We start from the raw sequence: 16,733 nt of genomic DNA, 5'->3' as shown, positions 1-16,733 counted from the left end.
CACCTCCAGATGCAGATGACGTCCAAAATAGTTGGCAAAAGAGCAGTCCTTTCAAAAGGCAGTGGAGGCTTTCCCTGGTGGCGCAGTGGTTAAGAGTCCACCTGCCAATGCAGGGGACACGGGCTCGTGCCCCGGTCCGGGAAGATCCCACGTGCTGCGGAGCGGCTGGGCCCGTGAGCCATGGCCGCTGAGCCTGCGCGTCCGGAGCCTGTGCTCCGCAACGGGAGAGGCCACAACAGTGAGAGGCCCGCGTACCGCAAAAAAAAAAAAAAAAAAGGCAGTGGAGCAGTGAAGGGTAGCATCGGCTTCCAAACAGAGAGGAGAGGGCAGCAGTGCCTCAAGCTGGGGTCCCCACTTCCTGGCTGGCTGTCAGCCTCGGGCAGATCCTAGCAGCTGCTCTCAGCTCCCATAAGTGGGCCCCTACATCCCTTAGCCGGCGATGGTGCCTCCGATCCTTCCTATACTGACTTCCCCATCAATCATATTTCTCTTGCCTCTTCCAGCTCATCTCTCTGGCCAACTCTTCTTCCCAGTCTGTGATTAGGGACTCGCACCTGGATGCTCCAGAACTGGCTTTCTATCTTAAAGCCAGAAGATTAGTAACCTTAATTACATCTGCAAAATCCCATCACAGCAGTGCCTAGATTAGTGTTCGTTGAATAACCAAGGGACAGGAATCTTCAGGGGATATCTCTAGACTTCTGCGTATGATAGGTTACTTTATTGCAAAGCTTCTCATTTGTCTTTAATTTGCTAATATGATCTCTGAGTCTCCCAAAAGGAAGTCTTCTATGCCAGCCGTTTCTGTTAAGATTAGATTCAACTGACTACGTCAGAAAATCCAAAATAACAATGCGTAAACCAAAACAGGAATGTGGTCTCACATAAAGTGAGACTGGAGGTTGGTCATCCAGGGCTGGCCCGGCAGTTCCGCGAAGCAACAGCACCCAGGCTCCTCCTCTCTTTTGTTTACTCAGGCACTTTCCAACCTCGTGATTGCCTCCTGGAACAAAATGAGGGTTGGAGGTCCAGTCATCACATTGACATTCCAGGCTGAGGAACAGCTGGGAGGGGCTGATATCCCTCCTGGCTAAGGCAACTTCCTTTAAAGCAGCCTCTACCCCCACCACGACCCACCCCCCACCATGTCACTCCCAGACCTCGAATTTACATTTCATTGACCAGCGCTTGATCAGAAGGCCACAAGGAGCTACAGGGAGGCTGGGAACATGCTCTTTGGGCTGGGTACTCTGTGCCTGGAATAAAGCCAGGGTTCTGTGGCTCAGAAAGAAGTGGGGTGTGGACACTGGGTAGATCCAGCTTTCACCGCTACCCTGGGTGCTCCAAGCATATTTGACTACAGATGCCTTTGTTTTCAGAGCACAGCTCAGAAAGTGTGCTTTCCTTTAACCTGCAGAATAATGTGTTACGTCTAGCTGCCCAATACGTTTGGGTCCTACTCTCCTAGTCCCCAAGCAGTGGAAGTATTTTAAGACCGAATTATACAGTACTGAAGAAAACGTAAACATTCATCCCTAAATTGTATCAGAACAGGACCCTGTGCTTGCCAAACCCAAGCCACATCATTCGTGTCTTCCCCTTCCCCTTTCACTCGTGTTTGACTCTGCTGGGACTCAAATGTGGTACAGCATGCATGGCGGGTACAACAGCTCCAAGCAAAGCCTTCAAGGCGCAGGGGAGCTGCAGGTCTTGCATTGGGGCCCATCCTGCCAGCTGCACCCCAGGGACTGGACCCCTGAGCAGGGACTGCTGCCTGGAGGTCCCCAGCTCCTCCTCTCCTCTCCTGTCCCGGTCATACGGCTCAACTCCTGCCCTGCACCATCCGCCCCCACTCCCTTTCAAGGTCACTTCTCTGTTGGAGGCCTTGGAGCAAAGAAGGACTATATCTCAGGGCCCCTGTTCACCTTGCAGCAGTCACCACCTGGCATCTGGGGAGCCGGCCTTTTTTCTTCATCCCTGACTCACCACTAAAACAATTATGTAAAGATCTCTGACTAAGAGCTAGGGGGTAAAGGAAGGTGACTGCCGCAGACGAAGGAAAAAATCCTCAAACTGAAATGTCAGTCATCGCGTTCCTAGCAACCCGCTCAGCTCTCACCAGGGGAAGTTTCTCCGGGGCTCTGTCTGTCCTCAGGCCCTTCCTCCACTGTGCTGTCTTAAGTCTTCCTCCTGTCTCAGGTCCTGGTATTGAAAACCCCAACTTGTAACCTGAGGGTACAGCTCGAAGGGATTCTGTTCGAGCTGGGATATGAGCGCCCTCCGTGTACACAGCAGGTACACTTCAAGGACACGTCTGTCACACTCAGGGAGGTCGGCTCTGGGTTCCGGCCTCTCACTTCAGACTCATTAACCTCTTAGGACCTCAGCTTCCGCAAATGCAAAAGGGAGGTTTGGTCTTGCCTGATTGCTGAGGTTGGCCCCTCATCCCCACCCAGTGACGGCTGACTTCCACTGATTGCAGCAGGGCGAGTTCTGGCCAGACAGCATCGTTCCCACAGATGAGGCAGGCCGGGGACGAGAGGCAAGGGTGCCCATTTCCAGGGTTGAGACAGAGCCGGGGTCTTTCTGGCCCAGAGGGAGGGAGGGTGCAAACCCAAGAGACGGAGAACATCAGGGCGTCGATGGAGGGGCAGCTGGGGTGAACGCTGATGCCCCGCGAGGTGACCCGTGGGATGAATGACTGCAAGCTGGGAAGGGGACTGCTCGAGGATGGCCAGGCCAGGAGCACACTTTGGTGATGAGGGCACTGCACCCCAAAGCAGACTGGGCCCTTCGAAAGGAGGCGGGACAAAGCAGGGATGTGGGTGTCAGCAGGATAGCTCAACGAGAGGAAGAGCTAAGGGAATACACTGGGACCAAGGATCTAGACTAAACTGGGGACCCGGCAGGATGTATGGAGTCCAGACACACACATCAGAGTCAGTGTAAGGCAATGAGGTGGCAAACCTTCGGTGGACAGAAGTTTGGCATCGAGAGGTAGCAGCACGGGAATTCCTCGGTGGTCCAGTGTTTAGGACTCCGCGCTTTCACGGCCAAGGGCGTGGATTCAATCTGGTCAGGGAACCAAGATCCTGCAAGTCAGCCTGCGAGGCCGAAAACAAACAAAAAAGAGGTAGCAGCAGGCTAAGGACAGCAGGGACCAGATACGCAGGTGGGACCCAGGTGAGTGCAGATTCCAAGACACCAGCAGGTGAGCGTAAGTCTCAGCGAGCAACAGACAGCCAGGGCAGGAAAGCTGGCCCAGGGTGGTGGGAAGAAGGAGGCCCCAGCTCTGGAGCCTGCTGGGAGCCCTCCAGGGTCAGCTCAAGGACTCAGGTCCCTCCAAACCCAAGTTCTCATAAGGAGACTTGGGCCAAACATGGCTCCTCTTGGGTAGATGTAAGGCACCCAGGAACACCTGGAAACTTTCAGGGAGAAATGGCCTTTGCTTCAGGTCGGGGAAGTGGGCACAGCGGGAATCCCTTCCCCTGATTCTCTGGCAGATGAAAATCCTTGCGATTCAGCAGCACCTGTGGAGCCTCTGCACCTCCCGTCTGCCTGTCCTGGGAATGGCCCACAGGGGACCCCATCTGGTCATGACACCCCCCTACGTGAAATACTTCAGGGCTACTCGTGCCCCTAATAATGCTCCGTCCCCAGCGCTGGTCAGATGCTGCAGCAAGGACGGTGTCCGCCTTCACCAGCCCCAGCCCCGGTTCAGCCTCCTCTCCCGGAGGCCGAGGCAGACCGCGTTTCCCAGCCTCCCTTGTAGTTGGGTTGAGGCCATGTGATTGGTTAACCCTGGCGAACGGGCTGTGAGCAGAAGTAGAGGGAGTTATTCTGTGGCCAAAGCACAGCAGGGCAGGTGTGAGGTCCCACAACTCTCTCTCTCTGTGTTGGGCCCCTGCAGCCGCACATAAAGATGAGGATGTTACAGGACAGTGGCACCTCCATCAGCCTGGATCCCGGGGCCTTGGCAGAGCTGCCAAACCCAACACCCTCTGCCCCTGCCCCAGACTACACTGGCCCCCCAACCCTGGGCCACCAGAGTGAAAAATAAATCCTCGTTGGATTAGGCACTGAGGTCTGGCGTTCATCTGTTACTGAAGCATAACCTAGACGATCCTAACTAAATACATTCCCTCCACCCACACCCCGTGGATCAGGCGCTCTCCATCAACCACTAACTCCAGAGACTTCTGCCATAGCCCTCCAACCCCAGACAGCCACGCTGAAGTTGCTCTGCCCCCAGCCTGCCGGTGTTTCATGCTTCTATTTCTCTGCTGTTGAACAGGCTGTGTCCCGACCCAAGTGCCCTCCTGAAGTTCCTGGCGGCTAAGCCTCTGACTGCATCGCCCAGTGGGGCTGAGGCCCGAGCACCTGTCTTGCACCTCTGCTCTGAGAGTGTAACTGTTTCTGCTCCTGTCTCCACTTGACTCAAGTTTCTGAGAAATGAGTCTACAGCACTGCAAGAATTCGGAGCAGGCTCACCAGGACGCTGGACTGGGTTTCCGTGTGAAGGCCTCGCTTGGACCAGAACCACCCAAGGGCACGTTTCCAGGCAAGGGGCCTTGGGTCTCACCTCAGCACACAGTCAGAAGGAACCCCAACTCAAAGGCACGGGGCCCTCCTTCTTCCTGGCCAAGAAGCCGGGGTCAGAGGTATCTCCCCACAGCAGGTCGTGTTCTGCTTCCCCATCCTTCGGCCTCCAGTCATCTCCATGGCAACGACTTTACAGACCTGACTCTGTGGGAGACACGGGGTGATGAACCATGTGTCAGCTGTTGGTTCTGTGGGGCGGCAGGAACACAAAGCGGCAGCCCCAGCTGAGCAAACGTGTGTATTGAAAAGGAAGAGAACTATTAAAAACCTGTGTGTGTGTGTGTGTGTGTGTGTGTGTGTGTGTAAAAAGCTAAAACAAAGAGCTAGAATTTGGAGCCCTTAAAAGAAACCCTGGGGGCTTCGCTGGTGGCGCAGGGGTTGAGAGTCCGCCTGCCGATGCAGGGGACACGGGTTCGTGCCCCGGTCCGGGAAGATCCCACATGCTGCTGAGCCTGCGTGTCCGGAGCCTGTGCTCCGCAACGGGAGAAGCCACAACAGTGAGAGGCCCTCATACCGCAAAAAAGGAACTCTGGGTGAAGGTCTGCTTCTAAAATCTAAAACCATAAGCCTCAAACGTGACTTGAAGTCAGCCCCAGAGAAAGCGCATCTTTCGAAAACAGTGAGTCCAACAGAGAACAGGACATCCCACATAATGAGGCAAACTATCATTAGAGAGCTAAAAATAATTTCAGGTGTGTTTTGCCAAGAATTCAAAAGGCCTTTTAGTCCACCAACCTCCACTGAGTACCCATTGTGTATCCACCACCGTGCTGGGAGCTGGGAGCACAAGGCGATGGAGGAATATTTCTACAACTCTGTCTCCTGAAGATATAAAAGGAGCGGTCTAAATTAGCAGGACCCATGGCAGGGATCAGGGCACAGAGATGTGCTCAGTAATGACAAGAAAAGAGAATCATTTTCTTGTTGTGGTTTCTCCATAGACAAGGCTTGTAAAGAGACCAATCACCTCATTCCTCTTTGAAGCAGACAGGCTGAAAATCCTGTTGGCAAGTCCACAGGATGTACTAAGAATGACATGCACTGAAGTGGTGAAGCCACCCCAGAGTTTGGAAGGGATGAAAAACAAAGTCCTGTCATGGAAACGTCAAGCAAAACTTGTCTCCTATTGTTTTGCTCAGCAACGAGACCAGGAGAGTCCCAGGTCCACTCGCATTAACTGTGGCCCTGGAGCCCGCTGCTGGGGCCAGGCCCAGTTCCCCTCTTCCCTGCACTGGGACATCACAGGACTCTTTTCATCTGTTTCTTCACCTGAAAGTTTGGTTTATGAACAGTCCCTCCCTCCGGAAGCAGAAATGATATAATATATATTCAGCACTTACACAGCTCCTGCTGCCTGGCAAACGCTCAATAAATGTTGGTAATTTTCAATATAATGAGCCTGGAGCTCATTAATAAATTGAAAATCTCAGGGGCATGGCTCTGTGAAGGTAAATCATTTTCCAGACTCCTCCTCAGGCTGGAAAAAGATGAGTCATTTTCAGCTGAGGCTGGTAAATTAAATAGGTAATTGAGATGAGTAATGTCATCTGCCCAAAAGTGATGATGATGATGATGACAAAAAGGAAACCAGTTCTCCTTAGCGGCTCTGGACACCACAGGCATCTCCAGAGACCTGACCGGTCCCCGCCCCTGACTGATTGGTACAACACTGCCACCTGGTGAAGCCAAAGGGAACTACAGGGCAGTTCTTAAAAGGACAATAAGCCGCTTAAAAGGGCAAAACCGAAGCTGAGCTCCTGGACAGCAGTGCCAGGGGATCCAGCACACTGCAGAGATCTCAGTTCCCCCTTTCGCCTAATCTTAAATTAATGTGATCTACTCAGTTAATTCTGAGTCTTTGCCAGGCAGTTAATATTTCCTTCCTTCAAGGGTAAGCTGGGACGAAGTGAGAGAGTGGCTAGCGGGAAGCAGCCGCATAGCACAGGGAGATCAGCTCAGTGCTTTGTGTCCACCTAGAGGGGTGGGATAGGGACGCAAGAGGGAGGGTGGGAGGGTGGGAGGGAGACGCAAGAGGGAGGGGATATGGGGATATATGTACATGTATAGCCGATTCACTTTGTTATACAGCAGAAACTAACACACCAGTGTAAAGCAATTCTACTCCAATAAAGACATTAAAAACATTTTTCCTTCCTTCCCTTTTTATCTCTTTTTAAACGTGGAGATGTGGATCATACACACATACTCACATACATTTATTTGCATTTTAGAAAAATGTCGCGTACCGTGCATACATAAACCTTAACTGTACAGTTTTGACAAACAGATACACACTTGTAGAATCCACACCCAATCAAGATAAGGAGGAACATTTTCGTCACCCTAGAAAGTTCCCTGTGCCCCTTCCCACGCAGTGCTCCCGCAGGAAGCAGTGACTCTTCTACCTTCCGTCACTATAGATCAGTTTTGTCTTTTCTAGACTTTCATATAAATGGAATCGTATTGCATGTACTGTACGTTCTGATTTCTTTCACTCACATGATGTTTTTTAAATCCGTCCATACATCAGTAGCTCATTCTTTTTATTGTTGAGCAGTAGTCCATTGTGTGAATATGCTGTCCTTTAGTTTGCTATTACACTGCTGGTGGACATTTGGGCTATTTCCAGTTTTGGCTACTAAGAACAGCACTACTAGGAACAATCTTGTGTAAGTCCTTTTGTGAACAAATGTTTTCATTTCTCTTGGGTAAATATTGAGGAGTCAGAGTTCTGGGTCAATGGGTAGGTATATGTTTAACTTTCTAAGAAACTGCTAAACCATTTTCCGAAGTGGTGGTAGCATTTTTACCTTCCCACCATCAGCGTATGAGTTTCCTTTTATTTCTAAAGTTTGGAGAAGTCCAATTCTATATGAGCAGGGAAACAAGGAGAATAAACGTTCATATAAACTATTATGTCAGCATTCAGTGAGGCAGATGTTCTTTCTAAAACTCCACACACAGATGGAAATGCTGGATTAAAACATCATAAGTGGGACTTCCCTGGTGGCGCAGAGATTGAGAATCTGCCTGCCAATTCAGGGGTCATGGGTTTGATCCCTGGTCTGGGAAGATCCCACATGTCGCGGAGCAACTAAGCCCATACACCACAGCTACTGAAGTCCACACGCCTAGAGCCCACGCTCCGAAACAAGAGAAGCCACTGCAATAAGCCCGCGCACCGCAATGAAGAGTAGCCCCCGCTCTCCGCAACTAGAGAAAGCCCGCGCACAGCAACGAAGACCCAAAGCAGCCAAAAATAAATAAATAAATAAATAAAACAGTATTTTAAAAAAAATCATAGGTCTGCTCATAGAAGTGTAAGAACTACTTTCAGACGTCAAAAACAAAAAAACAAAAAACAAAAAAACCCTCGGGCCTTCCCTGGTGGCGTAGTAGGTAATGCAGGGGGCCTGGGTTCAATCCCTGGTCAGGGAACTAGATCCCACATGCCACACTAAGGAGCCCATGTGCTGCAACTAAGGAGCCGGCGAGCCTCAACTGAGACCTGGTGCAACCAAAATAAATAAATAAATATTTTAAAAAATCATTTCTCATTAAAAGGAACCAAAGGCAAAGTAATCAAACTTAGCATTAGGAACAATAGACAAATTGGCATCTTGAGTTTCTTGATGTGATTTGAGGAGTACACAACAGCTATATAGCTTTCTTGCCAGAAATGCTTAATCTGGATCTAATCATGAGAAAATAATCAGAAAATACAGATTGTGGGACATTCCACAAAACAACTGGCCTGGACTCCTCAAAATGTTAATGCCATGAAAGACAAAAAGAGGTTAAAAGACCATTCTAAACTGAAGCAGACTACAGAGGCAGGACCAAAAAAATGCAATGTGTCATCATTGATTGGAAACAGACGGTGGAGCTGTAAATGACATTTTGGGATAACCGTGGACAAAGTAAAACTGACCAAGGACTTCCCTGGTGGAACAGTGGTTAAGACTCCACACTCCCAATGCAGGGGCCCGGGTTTGATCCCTGGTCAGGGAACCAGATCCTGCATGCTGCAACTAAAGATCCAATGTGCGCAACTAAGACCTGGCACAGCAAAATAAATAAATATTTTAAGAAAAAAACTGACTATATGTTAGATAATATTATTGCATAAATGTTAGATTTTGGGGGTTGAATAATGGTATTGTGGTTATGTCGGAGGATATACTTGCTCACATGCTGATACATATTCTTATAAAATATATGACATCAGGGCTGAAACTGGATGTCAGCAATCTAGTTTCAAATAGGTTGGCAAAGGAAAAACATACACAACCAAAAATAACTAAATAAAAATTAAAAGATCAGGAAGATTTAAGCTCACAACTCATGACTATGAAACCATGAAAAACGAAACCAGAATAAAAGTAGAACAATATCTTTAAAGTGCTGAGGGAGGGAATTCCCTGGCGGTCCGGGGGTTAGGATTCAGTGCTTTCACTGATGGGACCCAGGTTCAATCCCTGGTCTGGGAACTAAGGTCCCGCAAGCCAATAAAAAAAAAAATGCTGAGGGCTTCCCTGGTGGCGCAGTGGTTGAGAGTCCGCCTGCCGATGCAGGGGACACGGGTTCGTGCCCCGGTGTGGGAGGATCCCACATGCCGCGGAGCGGCTGGGTCCGTGAGCCATGGCCACTGAGCCTGCGCGTCCGGAGCCTGTTGCTCCGCAACAGGAGAGGCCACAACAGTGAGAGGCCCGCGTACCGCAAAAAAAAAAAAAAAAAAAAAAAAAAATGCTGAGAGAAAAATAACAGTCAGCCTTGAACTCTATACCCAGTGAAAATATACATCAAGAACTGGGGCAAAAATAAAGACATCAATCAACAAAAAACTGACAATTTACAACAGATCCTCACGAGAGTAACCTCTAAAAGATATCCTTCAGGAAGAAAGATGATTCCAGAAGGAAGGTCTTTTGGAATGCAAGAAGGAATAGAGATAAATCTGTGGGCAAATCTAAATGAACATTGACTTTATAAAACAGTGACAATGTCAGTACTTATAACACTAATATTTAAGATGGGAGGGTGAGTGTGGTATATCAGTTGCAAAGACTGACCCAATTCTTCACCCCTCCATGTCCACAGCCTTTCTAATGTGACTTTCTTTTTATTTTTTTAAATATTTATTTATTTATTTTCCTTTTTAAAATTTATTTATTTTTGGCTGTGTCGGGTCTTAGTTGCGGCACACGTGATCTCCATTGAGGCATGCGGGATCTTTTTTTTCCTTACGGCAAACGGTCTGCTCGGGTTTCTCTCCAGTTGCCGTGCTTGGGCTCCAGGGCGCGTGGGCTCTGTAGTTTGGGGCACGCGGGCTCTCTCGTTGAGGCGCTTGCGGCATGCGGGCTTAGCTGCCCTGCGGCATGTGGCATCTTACTTCTCCGACCAGGGATCGAAACTTCGTCCCATGCATTGGAAGGTGGATTCTTTACTACTGGACCACCAGGGGAGTCCCTGGTGACTTTAATACAGAGATAGAATCTATTTCCCTACCTCTTGAATCCAGGCTGGCCTTGTGACTTGCTTTGGCCCAGGAATGTGATGAAAGAGATGGTGTGCTAATTTCTAGCCTTGCACGCTTCCACTTTCTTGGACCCCTATCACCAGGAGAGCATGCCTGAGCTAGCCTGCTGGAATGGCAGAAGGAGGGCAGTGCCATCCCATCCAAGGCCATCCTCGGCCAGCCAGCCTGTCTGTATACACATGACCGAGCCCAGCTGAGATCAGATCTGTAGCACCATCCAGCTGACCCAGAGATTCATGGAGAATAAGACATAGTTATTGCTTTAAACCACTAAATTTTAGAATGGTTTGCTACGCAACAATAGCTAGCTGATATAGGAGTGATTGAAGTTAAAGGATTCTTAGGTCCCTAATTTCTTTGTAGGAATGAAATTGATTAACTTTAGAGTTTCAGTTAAACATGCTTTAAGCTAACTCAGCTTGTTAAAATATTAACAATAACCACTAAAAAGAATAGAAACAGGGTATATATGTTTCAAACTCATAAAGTGAAAAAAAGAAATTTAATAAAATTTATTAATTAATCCAAAAGAAAACAGAAAAGTGGAGGGAGGCCAAAAAAAAAGCACAAGACTAAATGGTAAAAATATATTAGTGTGATGGCCAATTTTATGGATCAATTTGACTGGGCCTGGGGATGCCCAGATAGCTGGTTAAACATGGTGTCTGTGATGGTGTTTCCAGAAGAGATTAGCATTTGAATTGGTGGACTGAGTAAAGAAGAGTACCCTCCCCAGTGTGGGTGGGCATCATGCAACGTGCTGAGGGCATGAATAGAACAAAAAGCCAGAGGACAGGTGAGCTGGCTCTCCCTGCCTGAGTGCTGAGCTGGGACATAGGTCTTCTCCTGCCCTCAGCACTCCTGGCTCTCAGGTCTTCAGACTGGGAATGGAATCGACAGCATTGTTCTCTGGCTCTCAGGCCTTCTAACTCTATACAAGCTTTTCTGGGTCCCCAGCTTGCAAACAACAGGTCATGGGACTTCTCAGTCTCCATAAATGCAGGAGCCAATTCCTTACAATAAATATCATTATTTATCCAATTGGAGATATAGATAGATATCTATATCATCTATACCTATATCTATCTCCTATTGGTTCTGTGGCTCTGGAGAACCCTGACTAATACAGAGTTTGGTACCAAGAGTGGTTCTAGAAAATCAAAACTTTAAGGATGAGTTTTCTGAATTGGTCCTAGGGGTTCTGGAATTGGCTCTCTAATCTGATTAGATTTAAAGACCCTCATGACTCTATTTCCAGTAGTAAAGAGAGCACCGACAGTCTATGATGTGATCTGGCCACAGAGATATGCAAAATATCTGCCTTGGATACTCTTAATCATTTCAACCATTTGTAAAAAGGCAAGAAGCTGGGAGGAACACTTTTAGAAAACTAACTGTTGTGTGCCTAACATTAAGCTTTTGATTGCCAAGACATCCATCGCAAATAAATGCATTGCCAGTTGTATGACACACCTAATAGTAAAAGCAACTAGATAAGAAACCGGGCTGCCCCACCCATGATGTATGTTCCCCTTTTAGAAAGCCCTAGGCAACCTAGGTAACTGACTACTCCAGTGACCCTGCTTTTCTCTTCCCCTGCACTAATTCATGCTCTTATGTTTTAAATTCACAAATAAAGAATAAAACTGTGAAACCCTCAGACCCCAATAAAGGCAGAGTCCCAGGTCCACACTCTCTCTCTTTCTACCCCTGACCATGCTGTATAGCCCTTGGGCCTGCCAGGTGCCCTCTACGACCTGTGAGTAATAAATCTTTTTTTCAAAGTACTCTGATGGTTGTTGCTGAAGTGCATCTTGCAGTCATAACAAGAAACACAAGGGCTGGTCCAGCCACAACACTGGCTCCGGGCTCACTACAAGTAGTATGGGCCTAGGTGAGTACCTCAGGCACTTCTAGCCAATAGCATCATTATAGGCTGAGACTGACAACACAAAAACAAACAAATAAAGTTGGCTGGTTACTCCTGATGTTGTTGGACAAAGTGGTAAAAGAAAAGGATAAACTCAGAGATTTACATTCCCTTCTCAAGTGCATATGGAACATTCTCCACAATAAATCACATTTTAGGTCACGAAACAAGTCTTAAAATTTTTAAGAAGATTGAAATCACATTAAGTGTCTTTTTTGACCACAGTGGAATGAAACTAGAAATGAATAGCAAAAGGAAAACTGGAAAATTCACACATATGTGGAAATTAAACAACACACTCTTGAACGACAAATGGGTCAAAGAAGAAATCACAAGGAACTTAAAAAATATCTTGATAAAAAAAAAAAAATCTTGGGGCTTCCCTGGTGGCGCAGTGGTTGAGAGCCCACCTGCCGATGCAGGGAACACGGGTTCGTGCCCCGGGCCGGGAGGATCCCACATGCCACGGAGCGGCTGGGCCCGTGAGCCACGGCCGCTGAACCTGTGCGTCCGGAGCCTGTGCTCCGCAACAGGAGAGGCCACAACAGTGAGAGGCCCGCGTACGGCAAAAAAAAAAAAAAAAAAAAAAAAATATTGAGACAAATGAAAATACAACATACTAAAACTTACAGTTTGCAGCAAAAGCAGTACCAAAAGGGAAGTTTATAGTAGTAGATACCTACACTAAAAAAGAACTCAAATCAACAACCTAACTTTATACCTCAAGGAAGCAGTAAAAGAAGAACAAACTAGGGACTTCCCTGGCGGTCCAGTGGTTAAGACTTCACCTTCCAATGCAGGGGGTGTGGGTTCAATCCCTGGTTGGAGAGCTAAGATCCCACATGCCTTGCGGCCAAATAAAAAACCAAAAACGAAATCAGAAAAAACACCAAAACATAAAACAGAAGCAATATTGTAACAAATTCAATAAAGACTTTAAAAATGGTCCACATCAGAAAAATCTTTAAAAAAAAAGAACTGGGGCTTCCCTGGTGGCGCAGTGGTTGAGAGTCCACCTGCCGATACAGGGGACACGGGTTCATGCCCTGGTCCGGGAAGATCCCACATGCTGCGGAGCGGCTAGGCCCGTGAGCCATGGCCGCTGAGTCTGTGCGTCCGGAGCCTGTGCTCCGCAACGGGAGAGGCCACAACAGTGAGAGGCCCACGTACCACAAAAAAAAAAAAAAAGAAAGAAAGAAGACTAAAGTTAGCAGAAGGAAGAAACTAATAAAGATTAGAGCAGAAATAAATAAAATAGAGAATAAACAATAGAAAAAAATCAATGAAACTAATAGTTGGGTTATTTTAGTTGGGTCAATGAGATTAAAGGAGGAAAGAGAGAAGGGAAAAACCATACTATAAACACACACACACACGTTTGGTGGGTAAACAGGTATTATATTTATCAAACTCATTGGACACTTTAAATGGGTGAATTTATTTATCTAAAAGTATACTTTAATAAAGTTGATTTTATAAAATGCCCAAAAGCCAGGATTTTTTTTGGAGTAGTAAAACTGACAAACCTCTGGAAACACAATCAAGAGAAAAGAAGAGGATACAAATAAGCAATTCCAGGAATGAAAAAGAGAACATAACTACAGATAAAACAGGGATTTTAAATAAAATAAAAATATTTGAACAACTTAATGGCAAAAAAGAAAACTTTTAGAAAAGCCTAACTTAAAAAAATTCAAGAAGAGATAGAAAATCTGAATATCCCCTAAAACCAGTCAAAACACACACTATACAACAATAATCCCAGTTTAACAGGTGAACGTAACTAAACATTCAAGGAGCACAAACTCTTCCAAGGGTAGGGAAAATCATTAAGTTGTGTAAATCCCAGGAATGCAAGTGTTCCTTAACATTAGAAAATTTATCAATGTAATTTACCACATTAACAGATTACAGAAAACCATACAATCATCTCAAAAGATGCAGATTTTACTACTGTTCATTAAAAAAAACTTTTTAAAATAAAAGATTAAAAGACACATGTTATATTCATCATCATTTTATTGGGCTACACCATCATAAAGCTTACATGATGGCAGGTCATATAAACAGCTATACCAATACCTAATAGTCATACAGCACTTGATAGCTTACAAATCACTCTGCACCCATTATCTACCTAATCTAGCCACTCTCAAGGAGGTATGACATTTTAAAATATATATAAACGAGGAAACAGATTTAAAAGGATGACGTGATTTGTCCCAAATCCCAATTATTTTCCTTCTTTATTTTGTTGGTTCTCTGTGATATCCACACATAGATAATACATAATAGGAAAAAAACACACAATTCTGAATCTAATTCTCCAGTGGTCCTCACATGTTCTTGGAGCAAAGATACAAATAAAAATGCTTAACCTCATAGTTTATATTCTTAGTCATATCTATTCTTCCTTCTTGAATTTGTAAACTACAATTAAATGCTGGTATTTCCTCAACTTAAAAACTATAGTTCCCTCAAAGCTAGATGACGCTTGCAGCCTGATAGTTTCTACCTTCCAACTAGGGAATGTATCTCTGGGGAACAAGTGAGCATTCCTCTTGGTCCTTACTTGGTTACAAATGCCCGGTGTAAGCTACAAACCTTTGATGCAACTTGACCTGCCATTTCAGTGTCAGATGGAGGATGTCATGGGAAAGATGGAGTGGTGATTTCCCCTATTTCTCTAAGTATAGCTAAAACCCCTGCACGTTCTATAGAAAACAACATAAGATTCTGGAAGGTGGAGAGAATACAGACAGGCTGGGGACCTCTGGACCTGAAGAACAACGCAGGGCTCCTTGGGTTTTCTTTTTGCTTCATTTGTCCCAGACTGGGTTCTGAAGAAGCAGGAAATCCAGAAACAACAAGAAGCACAGACCAAAAAAAAAAGCCCAAGAAAAGTCTGCTCTTTCTAGCCAAAGGACTAGGAAAAAAGAGCAGCTTAGCAAGACAGAAAACTTTTAGACAAGAACCACCCTACTCTGGCCAGAGACCATGGAAAAACACTGTGCTCTTATCCACAACCAACAAAGGCCAAGTGGGGAGCCTACATATCCACCCTCACAGGCTGTAATGAGGCTCCTCAATGCCCCATCTGCCGCACCCTGAGTGGTGTCAGAGAAGGTCAAGTGGGGGACAGGATTGTCAAAGCCAACCCCTCCCCCATCCCACCTCAGCAGTGTCATCGGGGACCCTCTGGGGAGACTAGGCTTCCAACCCTACCCAGAGACAAGACGTCTCTCCCCTTCCTTATTGGTGTGGTATCAGTGGAGGCCACGTGGGGAGCTGGAACTCCTCCGCACCCCCAGCCCAGCAGTACTGAGGATCCCTGTCCCACTTATCAACAGAGGCCAATGATGGACCAGGACTTCCAACACCAACTTATAGTCATAAGGCAGTGTCCCCCCAACCCTTTCCACCAGAGCAGTGTCAGAGGAAGGCTGCCCAGACGGAAGCTCCAAAGAGAGTCAGGGCCTCATAATACTCAAAATGTCCAGATTTCAACGGAAAATCACTCATCACACAAAGAACCAGGAAAATCTCAACCTGAGTGAGATGATCCACAGATGCCCACACTGACATGGCACAGATGTGAGAATTACCTGACAAGGATTTTAAAACAGTCATTATAACAATGCCTCGGTGAGCAATAACAAACACACCTGACACAAATTTAAAAAATAGAAGTCTCAGCAGAGAAACAGAATAGAGAATCAAATGCAAGTGAAAAACACAATAACTGATATAAAACCCAATAATGGGCTCAAATAGTAGAATGGAAGGGACAGAGGAAACAGTGAACTTGAAGACAGAACAATAGAAAATGCCCAATCTGAACAACAAAGAGAAAATTGCTATGGACTGAACTGTGTCCCGTGAATTTATATGTTGAAGCCCTAACCCCCAATATGACTGTATTTAGAGATGGGGCTTTTAGAAGGTAATTAGGTTAAATGAGGTTATAAGTATGGGGTCTTAATGTGATAAGACTGGTAGACTTCTAAGAAGAGGGGGAAAGAATTCTCTCTCTCCACACCCATGCACTGAGGGAAGGCCGTGAAAACACAGCAAGAAGGTGGCCACCTGCAAGCCAGGAAGAGACCTCCTACCAGAAACCAAATCTGCTGGCCCCTTGAAACCAAATCATCTTAGCCTTCCCAGCTCCAGAGCTGTGAGAATTAAATCTCTGTTTGAGCCACCCAGCCTATGGTACAGGCACACCTCAGAGATATTGTGCGTTCAGTTCCAGAAAGCCACAATAAAGTGAATATCGCAACAGTGGGTCACATACTGTTTTTTGGTTTCCCAGTGCATATAAAAGTTATCTTTATACTGTAGTCTATCGAGCATGCAGTGGTATTATGTCTAAAAAACAAGTACGTACCTCGATTTTAAAATACTTTATTGCAGGCTTCCCTGGTGGCGCAGTGGTTGAGAGTCCGCCTGCCGATGCAGGGGACATGGGTTTGTGCCCCGGTCTGGGAAGATCCCACATGCCGCGGAGCGGCTGGGTCCGTGAGCCATGGCCGCTGAGCCTGCGTGTCTGGAGCCTGTGCTCCGCAATGGGAGCGGCCACAACAGTGAGAGGCCCGCGTACCGCAAAAAAAAAAAAAAAAAAAAAAACTTTATTGCTAAAAGATGCTAACTTTCAGCGAATCA

General features: G+C 46.5%; 1 long non-coding RNA gene across 1 annotated transcript; it reads right to left on the bottom strand.

Moving 5' to 3' along the window:
• Positions 1 to 295: 295 nt before the first annotated feature.
• Positions 296 to 4,698, bottom strand: LOC116764445. Its single transcript, XR_004352884.1, has 3 exons — positions 4,583 to 4,698; positions 2,968 to 3,104; positions 296 to 1,003 (listed from the first exon to the last, which is right to left on the bottom strand). It is a non-coding gene; the product is annotated as an uncharacterized LOC116764445 (long non-coding RNA).
• Positions 4,699 to 16,733: the final 12,035 nt, after the last annotated feature.

The sequence above is a fragment of the Phocoena sinus genome, chromosome 13 (assembly GCF_008692025.1).
Source record: "Phocoena sinus isolate mPhoSin1 chromosome 13, mPhoSin1.pri, whole genome shotgun sequence".
Lineage (NCBI taxonomy): Eukaryota > Metazoa > Chordata > Mammalia > Artiodactyla > Phocoenidae > Phocoena > Phocoena sinus.
Note: the sequence above shows the minus strand (reverse complement) of the source record. Positions and strands in the feature narration are given on the sequence as shown.